Here is an 11,219-nt window from a genome sequence, read left to right as displayed (position 1 = left end):
TTGTTATTTATATCCTAAGGAACTGCCCAAGGGGACTTTACTCACACACAATAGGGAAGGGGGGAATGCATGTGACAGGAGTTGATCCCTAGACCACAAACCTGGCGCCTGCTCTACAAGCAAAGGCTACAACCAGTGCGATATGCACTGAATTCACTACGGGATTGCCATTACACATTTCAATTGAGTTATTCATTAGTTGAGAGGGTCCATAACAAAACCGAATAGAGTTCAAGTTCCACATCGACCAGATTTGACTAGCCCTAGCCAACAGATTTTTAGGAGGGCCAAATGTCACAAGACATGGTTTTAAAAAAAAAAAATCCATTGGCCACTTCAGATGAAAGCACTCAGACAGTTCCACCTCCGATCAGGAACAATTGGAAAAAAAAAAATGATGAAAAACAAAGCTTATGTCTGTTTTAACCACGGTATCCCGTGGTATTAGTCTGATTGGCATATACATAATAGTAATTGATTCCTAATTTAATTCATTGACCAGCTTTAAGATCAGTTAAGCATTGGTATAGAACACAACCAATACCAATAAAGATTTGCCAATACATGGGATCCAATACCAATTTCCAAAGCCAAAAAGTTTTTTTTTAGGGGAAATTATATTTAAAATTTATTAGATGCAAGAAATCTGGTATTGGGTCTTTTTTTTCTTTTCTTTTGTTATTAATGCATTGTTGTTTCCTCCTTTAGGAATTATAGAATGTCAATTACCATCTTAATGCCCGCTCCCCCCACAGACAACTAATATAAGTTCTAATTGAAAAATCATTAATTAAATATTACATAAAAAAATAGACAAACCTTGTGATATTCTGGTAAATCGCTGATCCGTTTTGTGCATACATCATCTATATTGTTGATAAACTGAAACTGAAAGATCATGATCAGTTCTACAAATTAAAATATTTAGTAACTGAATTGAGCAATGATTTCTTGACCAAAAAATAATAAATTGAGCAATAATTTAAGATGTATTAAATAAGAATAGCAAATACCTTGAAATTATAAAGCAAGAACGGTGATCTTTGTGTGGGAAACTCCACATCAGAAATAAACACAATGCACCAATAACTATTGGCCAGGGTCTTTACTGTTAGATTTGAAATGGAAACCTTAAAAGGGCCTTTTCTGTTAGATTTGTTTCGGAATTTATAGAAAGTCAAAATTCTTCTACTTGGCTTTCTTGGAAAGAGAGAGAGAGTCAAAAATTTGTAACTAGGTTTTGCTTATCTCTTCTGAAACCAAGTTACTAGGGCTAGAGCTACTTATACTGAAATGGGGTATTGCTTAAGAGAGAGAGTAAGCATGTATGTACTTACTGCGTCTCTGACCACAAGAGAAGGGCGAGCATTATGGTTGCAGAGGTCGAAACAAACTTCCATCCCTGAATTCCCACTGCCAACCACCAGAATTCTCTTGCCGTCAAAAATCCGACTGTTCTTATAATGACTGGTGTGTACTCTAGGGCCATTAAACTGAGTCATCCCTTCAATCTCCGGCACCACTGCCTCTGCATTCTCTTCGATAGCCACCACCAACCACCGACAGACATATTGTCTCCTCCTCCTTCAAACCCATAGTCTTGACCCTCCAAAACCCAAGATTGTGATCATACTCTGCGTTCTTCAGTCTCGTTGAACACGGGCTTCAAATCAAACAACTTGGCATCGGATTCCAAGTAATCCAAGAACTGCTCTTTCGTTGGATAAGTAGGGAACCGACAGGGAATGGCATAAGGGGAAGCTCACAGAATTGTTTAGGGAGATGGAGACGAAGGCAGTCATAAGTCTTGAGCTGCCAAAGAGAAGCTAGGATGGTGGCACCACTGCCGTGGGCTGCTTATCTCTTGTTCTCTCTCTGAACTCTTCTCTTTTTCCTTCTTATCTTCTTCTTTTCTCCTTCCTACCACTCCTATTCTCTATTGCTGTTATCGGTTCCCTGTTCTGGGCGGTAGATACAGCCCCAGTTTAGAGGATTGACCTCTTTCTCCTTTAAGGTTTCTGGACTGAGATTTTAGTCGAAGGAAGCCCTCTCCAAGGCGACCCTAACCCTTGAATATCATGCCTGAAGATGACTCCTGCTGTGAGAAACAAAAACCTGCAACTCAGGTTACCTAAACCTACCGCCAAATCTGGTTTGCAGGCACTACAGCCCCTGTTTGCATTGCTGTTCTGAAGTATTTCCCATCTGAAATCAAGAGGCCCTTTAGTGAAGCATCATCACCTGAAATCTCAGGCCTAATAGGGGAGATTTGAAGGAGATTTACCCCTCGCAAGCTGCTGGTTTCTTCCGCCTCTGCTGGTTGTCTAAGGAAAGAGAAGATAGACTCGTGAGTTGTGGTTTACAACCCTTTAATTTCGTTTTTCCTATTATACCCCAGCCTTTAACTTTTAATTCCCTTTGAGTTTCTTTATTTCTAATTCCAGAATACCCCTCCCTCATCTAACGTTATTCCTTGATTCCCATTAATTAGATTGGTGACTTATAATTACAATTCTGCCATTCTTTATTATAAACATCAAATAAATTTCCAGAATTGAGTTTTCTTTGGGATTAATTCCAGATCTGTCCTCATTCAGCTATTTCATTCTAAAAAAGGTTTTTAAGTTGTGCCATAAATTACATTACTACCACTGGTTTGTTTAAATTGAATTATTTGTTAATTGTGGGCCCCTAAGCAATCTGATTCCGAATTTTGGAACCCGGATCCGCATCACTCTTCAACAAAAGCCAGTTGAAATAGGTAGGACTCAACTAGCTAGGTAATACCTAGTATAACATCCACTGAACTATAGTTTTAGCCAATGTTACATTGTTACCTAGACTCTTCATGTATAGTTAGTAATTGTGCCAACACTACAGAACATGATTATGGGTACAGGATATATGTCCAACACAAATCCCAGCAGTAGGACACTTGGTCATAACCTTCCTTTTGACACATTTCAGCTGAAGGCTTGTCCCCATACCCATTATTGCATACATGTTTCTATATCCTAAGTTCAAAACGTCAGATCAATCCAACTCCTCATCACATACATGTAACTAATCCAGTACCCAAACCCATGTAACAATGGTTTTAGTAATACAGCTGGTTTACTAAACACAATGTTTTTAAATATAGATGGAAAAGGAAAGAAAGATATATAATTGAGCTAATAGTAAACAGTTGACACACAATAATTTGATTGTTCTAAATTCTAAATTCTAAATTCTAAACTCACCTACATAATGAAGAACTATTTTACATTGGTGAAGTTCATCACAGCATGTTGTCTAGATATATCAATGACCGGGGAGGAGCTAAATCGACTAACAAAAGATACAGATATGTCATGGTTTCTTCCAAAGCAAAAATTAACCCTCACCCAGTCTCCTCTTTCCTGAATAAAATAGAAGCATACTCAAAAAAAAATAAAAAGTAGAGAAAACAAATGTTATCTAGGACTAGCCAAGCTCTGTGACCTTGGAAAGAGGAGAAAAAGTGCCTTATGCGAAGTCAAGAGCCAAAGACTCTAAACAAACGTGTGTTATACACTAAAATGTCATGGTTCACAACTTAAATTTTCTAATATTCTTCACCAACAGAAGTATAAGACACTACATTCCTCAACTCAGAGTCAATCCCAAACACACGAAATGCACTCTCCATATCCCTTGCTTTTGAGTACATGTCTGTGAGAGCATTGCCCACACAAGTCTCTAATTCAAATCCTATTTTCACAATCCATGAATGAAGAGACATCCCAAATGTGGAATCCTTAAGCGCCCCACAAGTGCCTAATGTGCTACAAAAGACATATTGATTGACGGTGATCCCTTCATGAATCATCTTCCTAAAAGATAACAAAGCTTCCTCAAAGTTACCATTCTTTGTGTATCCATCAATCATCGCTGTCCATGAAACCTAATCTTTATATGGCATTTCACTCAAAATTTGGTAAGCATCTGCTAGAGCCCCACACTTCGAGTACATATCAGCAAGATTTTTGTCCACAAATAATTCATCATTAAAACCCATCTTTATACTAAGAGAATGCAGTTGCTTCCCAATTTCAAGTGACTCCAGGGAGGCGGAAGATTGAATTACATTTGAAAATGCGAATTGGGTAGGCTTTTCTCAAGTATTTCACATTTGAGTGAAAGTTCTCAAAGCTTCTCTGAATCCCCCATTCTGGGAAAGTCCAGAAATCAAAGCAGTCCAAGAAACCAGGTTTCTGTAAGGCATTGCGTCGAACACGTTCCATGCAAAGTCTAATTCTACGGACTTTGGGTACATGTTCACAAGATGATTTGAGACAAAGATGCATAACTGGTAACCAGATTAGGTATCGATCACAGATCTTGCAGAATCGACAAGACAGTAATCTTATGGAAGGATGACAACGAAACTGAGACGTATAGAGAACAGTCATTTGTATGCTAAACCGTTCCATGTAATCCGACCTTCATTTGTACAGAAGTCAGTAGACAAACAGAAACAATTAACACTAAGTGGTCGTCGGGAATGTCAATAACAGAAAACATCAAATGACATATATGGTTCAGGTATCTAATCAAGACGATACGTGAGAGACAATCTACAATAACCAAGAAGTAAGCAGTATCGGGGTTAGACAAAGGGGTAAAGTGGGAGAAAGAGATACAGAAACTTAAGCATACCTGACATAGCTCGCGAAAGATCGAATCAAAGTTGGAGTCGTTGAAGCTCTGAAGCAAGAACCGAATCTGGTTCGAAACGGCCGAAGAGAAAGGAAGCATGACGGTAGAGAATGATTGCTAGGGTTTCTGGTGAGAAATGAAAGAGGTAAATAGCAGGGGGTGTCAAAACATAACCCTAACCGATAAAACCGACCACCAATAAAACCTGAATCGAACCAAACGGTTTTGGACTGAGGTATGTTGAGACCAGCAAAACACCCATCCAAACCGAATAAAACCCATAAAAAAATTAAATGATTATGAGATTATAAATTTACTATCCATTTTTTCCAATATTAGGGAGAATTTTTTTTATTATAAGGGAAATTGTTACAAATCATTGAATATTAGGTCATGAATATATAAATTGATTTGTAATTTGTAATAATGATTCATGATTTCTTTGTTCATCATACAAAACTAGTTAGATAGTTAAATGAACAATTGGATAATAGGATTCATTTTGTGATTTCAATATTAGTTATCTTCTCAGTAATTTGTTATCCATTGGTTTCAACTTTCAATATTAGTTATATTTTCCTTACAACGATAAACCATGGTTTAATCATAAATTTTAAGTGTTTTTTTCGTCATATCTTGTCACTATAAGTTATGAATGTAACATTACCAAAAAAAAGTTATGAATGTAAGATTTCATTATGGTTCAAGGCCCATAATAAACCGATCTAAACTGGTATTAACCCAATATTGAAAAAACAAAATAAATCGAAACCGACCAGGACCAAAACCGAAACCGACCGAAAACCAAAGTTCTTTAATGGATTGATTTTGGTCTCCCTCATTCATAGACCAAAACCGATTCAACCAAACCAAAACCAAATTGAACCGACCGATTGACATCCCTAATACTAGATTTGCAAGTTCCTTTAGGACTCGAGAGCAAAGAAATTTTTAAGGAGTAAAACCCGGCCCAACCCAGCCCTGACAAGGTCAATTAGGGCGGGTTAGGGTTGGTATGAACTTGTTAGAGTTGGGCCTAAACATAAACCGGTAGGGTTTGGTTGGGCTTGGGTTGAATTTTGAGGACCTAGGGGTGGGTTAGGGTTTTCAAAAACCCGGCCCAACCCAAGCCTATTTCACCCCTAGTTCAGCCAAGGTAAGAAAAGGGTTGGAGAGGGGAAATAAGTAGTTTCAGGTTTAGGGCAGCTGAAGAAGAAGGAAGGAAGAGAAAAGGAGAACAAGGAGATAGGATTAGGTCAAGGGTCTGTATCCTAGTCTAACAATCCAGATTAAAATAAAATTTAACAATTAAAAGGAAATCAATGAACCTAACTAAACCCATAATTGACCCGATATTATAACAAACCAAGAAAACCTAATTAAACTTACTAAATCAGATTAAATCAATTTGAAATTAATTAAACATAACTGAACCTAAGTAAACCTTAGTTAATGTAATTGAACTTGAACCCAATTAAACTTTAGTTAATCTAATTGAACCTAAATAAATTTAATTGAATCAAATAGATGTAATTAATTGAATTAAATCAAATTACACCTAAATGAACCAATTAAATTAAAAACAAACCAATATAATTAAATCTACATGAACCAAACATTAATAAATTAGAACACAATCTATTAAATAAGTTAAACTAGTTCAAAATTGCCATTGGGATAAGAAAGTTACCTCAAACCTAGCTTTAATCAAGAAACAATGGGAGATAACCCTTGTGCTTCAACCCCCAAATCGAACCGAACAGAACCGAACTACCTCTCCCAGCTCAATGAATAATTAATTTGTTAAACTTTTAAACTTAAAGAATATTTGGTTTTAAAGGGAAGAGGTTAGCCAAAAACGGGCCATCCTCTCTCCCAATTTCTCAATTATTCTCCTCCCTTTTGGAAGAGGGGAAAAGCTATATTTATAGCCTTAGGATTTAAGACAATCTTCTCTTGTTTCCAATGTGGGACTAAAAAACTAGAGAGGATTGTCCAAAAAGGCTTGTTTTTTGACAAAAGATGTTGGCACAACATGGCACTCCATGGTTGCTTGAAATGGAATCTAAGGCCAAACTTTGGAGTCAACTTTCGATGGTCATATCTTTTAAACCGTTAGTCGGAATTCGACATGTAATATGTTGTTGGAAAGTTCGTGCCAAACACTATCCAATAATAAGAGATACGAATGCAGTATCTACTGGGAACCTTTACAAAAATACATGTAAAGTAGATATCTGAATCATGTAGTAAAAGGGGAAATTGGCGACCGATTCACATCGTTCTCGCATCAATGTGTAGTATCCGACTTGAGGGACAAGCGACACTAATCTACAATGTCAAAATCCACTTTTTGAAAACACTTTCTCTTTAAAGTTTATAGGGGGAAATGGTCATTTTCTACCCTAAGCTCAAAAATTCTCCAAGTCTAAAATGTCCAACATGTAATTCTTCTTGTGTCATCATCGCCGAGGGGTGACAAAATTAGGTGAAACTTTCAAGTATTTTTTGCTTATTGAGGTTGATTATCTTCAATTCTTATTCTATTCCTTCCAGATTTTCATACCTTCTGTCTAACAAGTACTTCTATCGATGATTCAACAATTTTAACGGCTTCGGTCATCCATTCTTGTTGCCCATTCAAGATTTTGTTGAATGATTTCCTTGTTATAATGAACTGTCAATTGTTTCTTCTTTATCAAGTCTTAGTTTTAATTTTCACTATATAATTCAGATGTATTTTGTGTTGGATATTTTAGGGGTAAGACACATTCTCTACTTCAAAATGAGATTTTTCATGGTTCTCTTGCCCAAGCTAGATGGAAGACGATGTGGAAACATGTTGTGAACTTATCATTTAATACACAGGTAAGTGATAACCATGTATTATTGATTGAAATTTTTGACTGAATTGAACTGATTTTTGGCTTTAAGATATGTAATCTCTTGGTTTTTTGGTAGCCTATTTACTATGATTTTCCTTAAGTAATGATTGCTCAGAGAATTTAGAGATCTAACCGAATAATGAGGGCAGAGTTTTGCCATGGGTTGCTTTGAGATCAGAGTGCATACGAAGACTCTCAACAACTATACTAGAATTATTCTTATAGCAGGGATATTGTCACTATGCCAAGAGATATTGTGCTATGTTGGTTTAATTTCTTAGCGAGTTGCTCCAAGGTATTAGGAGTGTCTCTTCTCAATGAGTTGCTCCTAACTTAATTGCTACTCTCTTTACTGTTTTCTGTTATGAAACATTTCTCTATTTGTCTTGAACTTTCTAATTTCCTTTTTTCCATCTTAAAAGGTCATGTTTGAGGTTGAGAACTGGTACGCTGGTGGGGCATATTGAAGACTTGGGTTTTCGAACTTAGAAGAAGAAACTTTATTATGTTTCTGCCTCCTGCCCTTCGAATCCTCAGAGCCTTGGATGTGTTACTGAGGAGATTTCTTTTAGCTACTTGCGGATCCTTATTGTGGCACTTCTAATTCCACTATGATGTGGAACTTTGTAATGACAAGGATTGCTTCGGTGAAAGAGAAGATGTGTATCTAATGAAGGAAGAATAATACTGATTCAAAATTCTCTATCTAATGATCCAGTGTATACGATGTCCTCATATATGGCTCATATTTTGGTCAGCAACAAGATTTTGATAGAAACTCTAGAGTGAACAAACATGGTTGCCCATCAACCAAAAGGAAGAGAACCCTTTCTCTTAGAGGAGTGAATAGCACTCAAAAGTTTGATTGCATTCAAGTATGTATAGACTAAAATTCCTAAACCAAGCTTCGTAAACCTTTGCAGGTCCTTCTTAAAGTAAATTGGAATGTATAAACATCCAAAATCTAGAGATAGCGACTTGACGCCCTTAGGAGCTAATGACTGAAATCCAGGTTAAATCAAAACTCATACCCTGGCCCATAAAGTCCCATTTCCATGGAAGCACATCCAAAACTAAAAGCCCCTGATTACAACAGGGAGTGTTGTTGCAAATAGTTTTGGGCTTTAATGATTGGGAATTCATTCCAGAATGCTGAGGTGTCCTCATGGGTGTTTTGTATGGGAAAAAAAAATGGAAATGACATTATTCTTTTATGATCAACATATCATAACAGGCAGGAAAAGAAAATCAAGTTAGTTTATGGGAGGGAGGACAAGTGGTTAGGAGGAAAGTTTAAGAAATGTTGCTGGAGATTATTATATAAGGTGGTTGTGGATAAATAGGTTTTGGAGTGAGAAATGGTAGGGTTTTTTCTGGATTCCACAATTCATGTACCTAATCATTTATTTTTTCATGCCTCCTTATCCCTTTCCACCTTGTTGTTTAGAAAGGTCAGTTTTAAAGTATATATGCTTAAAATTTCTTGATGATATAATTGTTCCTAGGTGTTAACAGTTTTATTTGCGGCATTATCCTATCCTCAACATGCTTAAGTATTAATAGGACCCAATTACAGTTCTTCCATCCTTCGGATAGAAATGATTAAGCAACTGGATGACTTTGGATTCTTGGCCAATGTTTCTTTAAGGTATCTGTAGCTCTAGCAGACTGCATGCCTTCGTTGGTTGCTTGGAGCACCAAATTGCAAGTAGGAAATACCAAAGTATAGAACTTTTTCCTAAAGATATATGCAATATTACAACGAAACTTTTGTCTAAAGATATCTCCTTTTAAATGGAAAAGGATGGAGAATTTAAGCTGAAACTTTACATAGAAGCAAATGTCAGTGATTGTATGCATGTGTTTTTGGTTTGTGTAAAGGACTCAAAATCCTTGTGTCTGTGATACAAAACCACATATCTAAATTCATCATGAAGGTTCCATGAGACATGAAGCTGGGTAAGCATCAATGAATTTCTAGTCACAATCAAAATTGTGATGGAAAAACTCTGTTTGGGTCTACATATCAAAAGATAAATGTCTTCTTTCTTTTGTTTATTTTGAAATGGGAACTCCATTTTGCTTCTTTTCCCCATAACCATGACAACTTTGTCTTTGCCTATGCCTCTAAACTGCAAATGGGATATTGAAAATTATTTTCCTTATGAGTTCAAGAATACAATTTATAATTTGGTTTTGTTCCTTGAGCATCATCTTTACATGACTTGAAAAGTGGCTCCGTTCGAATCTCTACCCATTCTCTATCCCTGAAAGGAAAGGGAAAATTTTTTTTCAAATTGAGAAACCTGCTTTTTTTTTCTTTTTTTTCTCTCTGAAATGAGTAACTTCTATTCCTTGAATCACTATGGTTTTCAATCCAATGTTAGAAATCTAATTCTTAAATTTGTTGCCCTGTTGTTACAAATTTCTTTATGTTTCTATAATTTGATCAAGGTGTAGTGGGAATGTTAATGGGGTCTAATATTTCTTCAGGGTCCTGGCAGCCTACTGTACCCTCATGGCAGTAGAAATTTTGCACCTTTAGTTGGTTTCATTCCATGGGGAATACTCTTGGAAGCCAAGAAGGTAATGTAATTCTATGAGACTTTGCTTCATTGGATTGATTCACTTAGTGAAGAGGCATTCAACAGTGCAAAGAACCGGTTTTGGGCAGAAATCAATGGCTTCCCTGCCTTTGACAGAGATATCTACACTAATGAAATTGACTGACTGGAACTTTGATATTGATCCCGAACTGTTGCTACAACAGGCATGCCATGTTTGTAGTCCCACTTGTGTAGCCTAATTTGGACTTCTCTCTTGCTTTCTCGTGTTCCCTCTCTGAGCCAATCCTCACCTCATTTTGAGCTATCTTATTATACTTAATTAACTAGGTGACCTCTTTATCGTGTTCAAGCTGGTCTCTACTAGCCCTACAAATAACTACAACAACCACTGTTACCTTATTTAGAGCAAGATCTAGTTCCTCCTAATGAAGAGGACAAAGAGGGGAGGGGGATTCTAGGCTTATTGGTGATTCCCTCTTATTAAATCTGCCAATTCCATCCTCTGGATGGGGTGATGTTGATGAGTATCCAGTTAAAACCTTTGTAAACAATCCTTAGGATCATGAATATGCCTAGGAAACAATACAAGGTTAGGATCCTCCATTGCATGACACAGCGTGTAGTGCAGATCCAAGGACTTAAGATGGCTTGAGAGTTATAATTTTATATGATTACGCTTGACAACAGTAGAGGTGGCTTATGTTGGCAATTTAAAGTTTAAAAGCTAAATTAAGCATCTAACTCTACTTTGAACTGATACACTATTATAGATATATGGGCATTTAAAAGATAATAAATTATGTTACAAATTTGTAATTTACATTTAGACATGCCCATGTTTACAACTCTTTTTCTCATATTCGCCTGAATTAACGGATGAAATCATTCTAAATTGCATCATATGTGTATGAAACTTCTTTCAAGTTAGACATGAGAACCGTAATAGATTGGAGTGGAAATTTTTGGAAGGAATTCTTACAAAGTTGGGTTAAACTGCTCATGCAATGTGTATCCACCATAGCCTACTCTTTTTTTTTTAATTTTTTTTTTTTATAATGGAGTCCAGAAGAATATCTTTTTCCCTAGT

At 36.5% G+C, this 11,219-nt stretch overlaps 1 long non-coding RNA gene and 1 pseudogene across 1 annotated transcript; both read right to left on the bottom strand.

Moving 5' to 3' along the window:
- On the bottom strand, window positions 1–1,851 carry LOC122063113 (annotated as a pseudogene).
- A 47-nt stretch (window positions 1,852–1,898) lies between these two features.
- LOC122063114 lies at window positions 1,899–4,674 on the bottom strand. The gene is made up of 2 exons (XR_006135202.1): window positions 2,285–4,674; window positions 1,899–2,205 (listed from the first exon to the last, which is right to left on the bottom strand). It is a non-coding gene; the product is annotated as an uncharacterized LOC122063114 (long non-coding RNA).
- Window positions 4,675–11,219: the final 6,545 nt, after the last annotated feature.

Source organism: Macadamia integrifolia, unplaced genomic scaffold (genome assembly GCF_013358625.1).
Source record: "Macadamia integrifolia cultivar HAES 741 unplaced genomic scaffold, SCU_Mint_v3 scaffold1194, whole genome shotgun sequence".
Lineage (NCBI taxonomy): Eukaryota > Viridiplantae > Streptophyta > Magnoliopsida > Proteales > Proteaceae > Macadamia > Macadamia integrifolia.
Note: the sequence above shows the minus strand (reverse complement) of the source record. Positions and strands in the feature narration are given on the sequence as shown.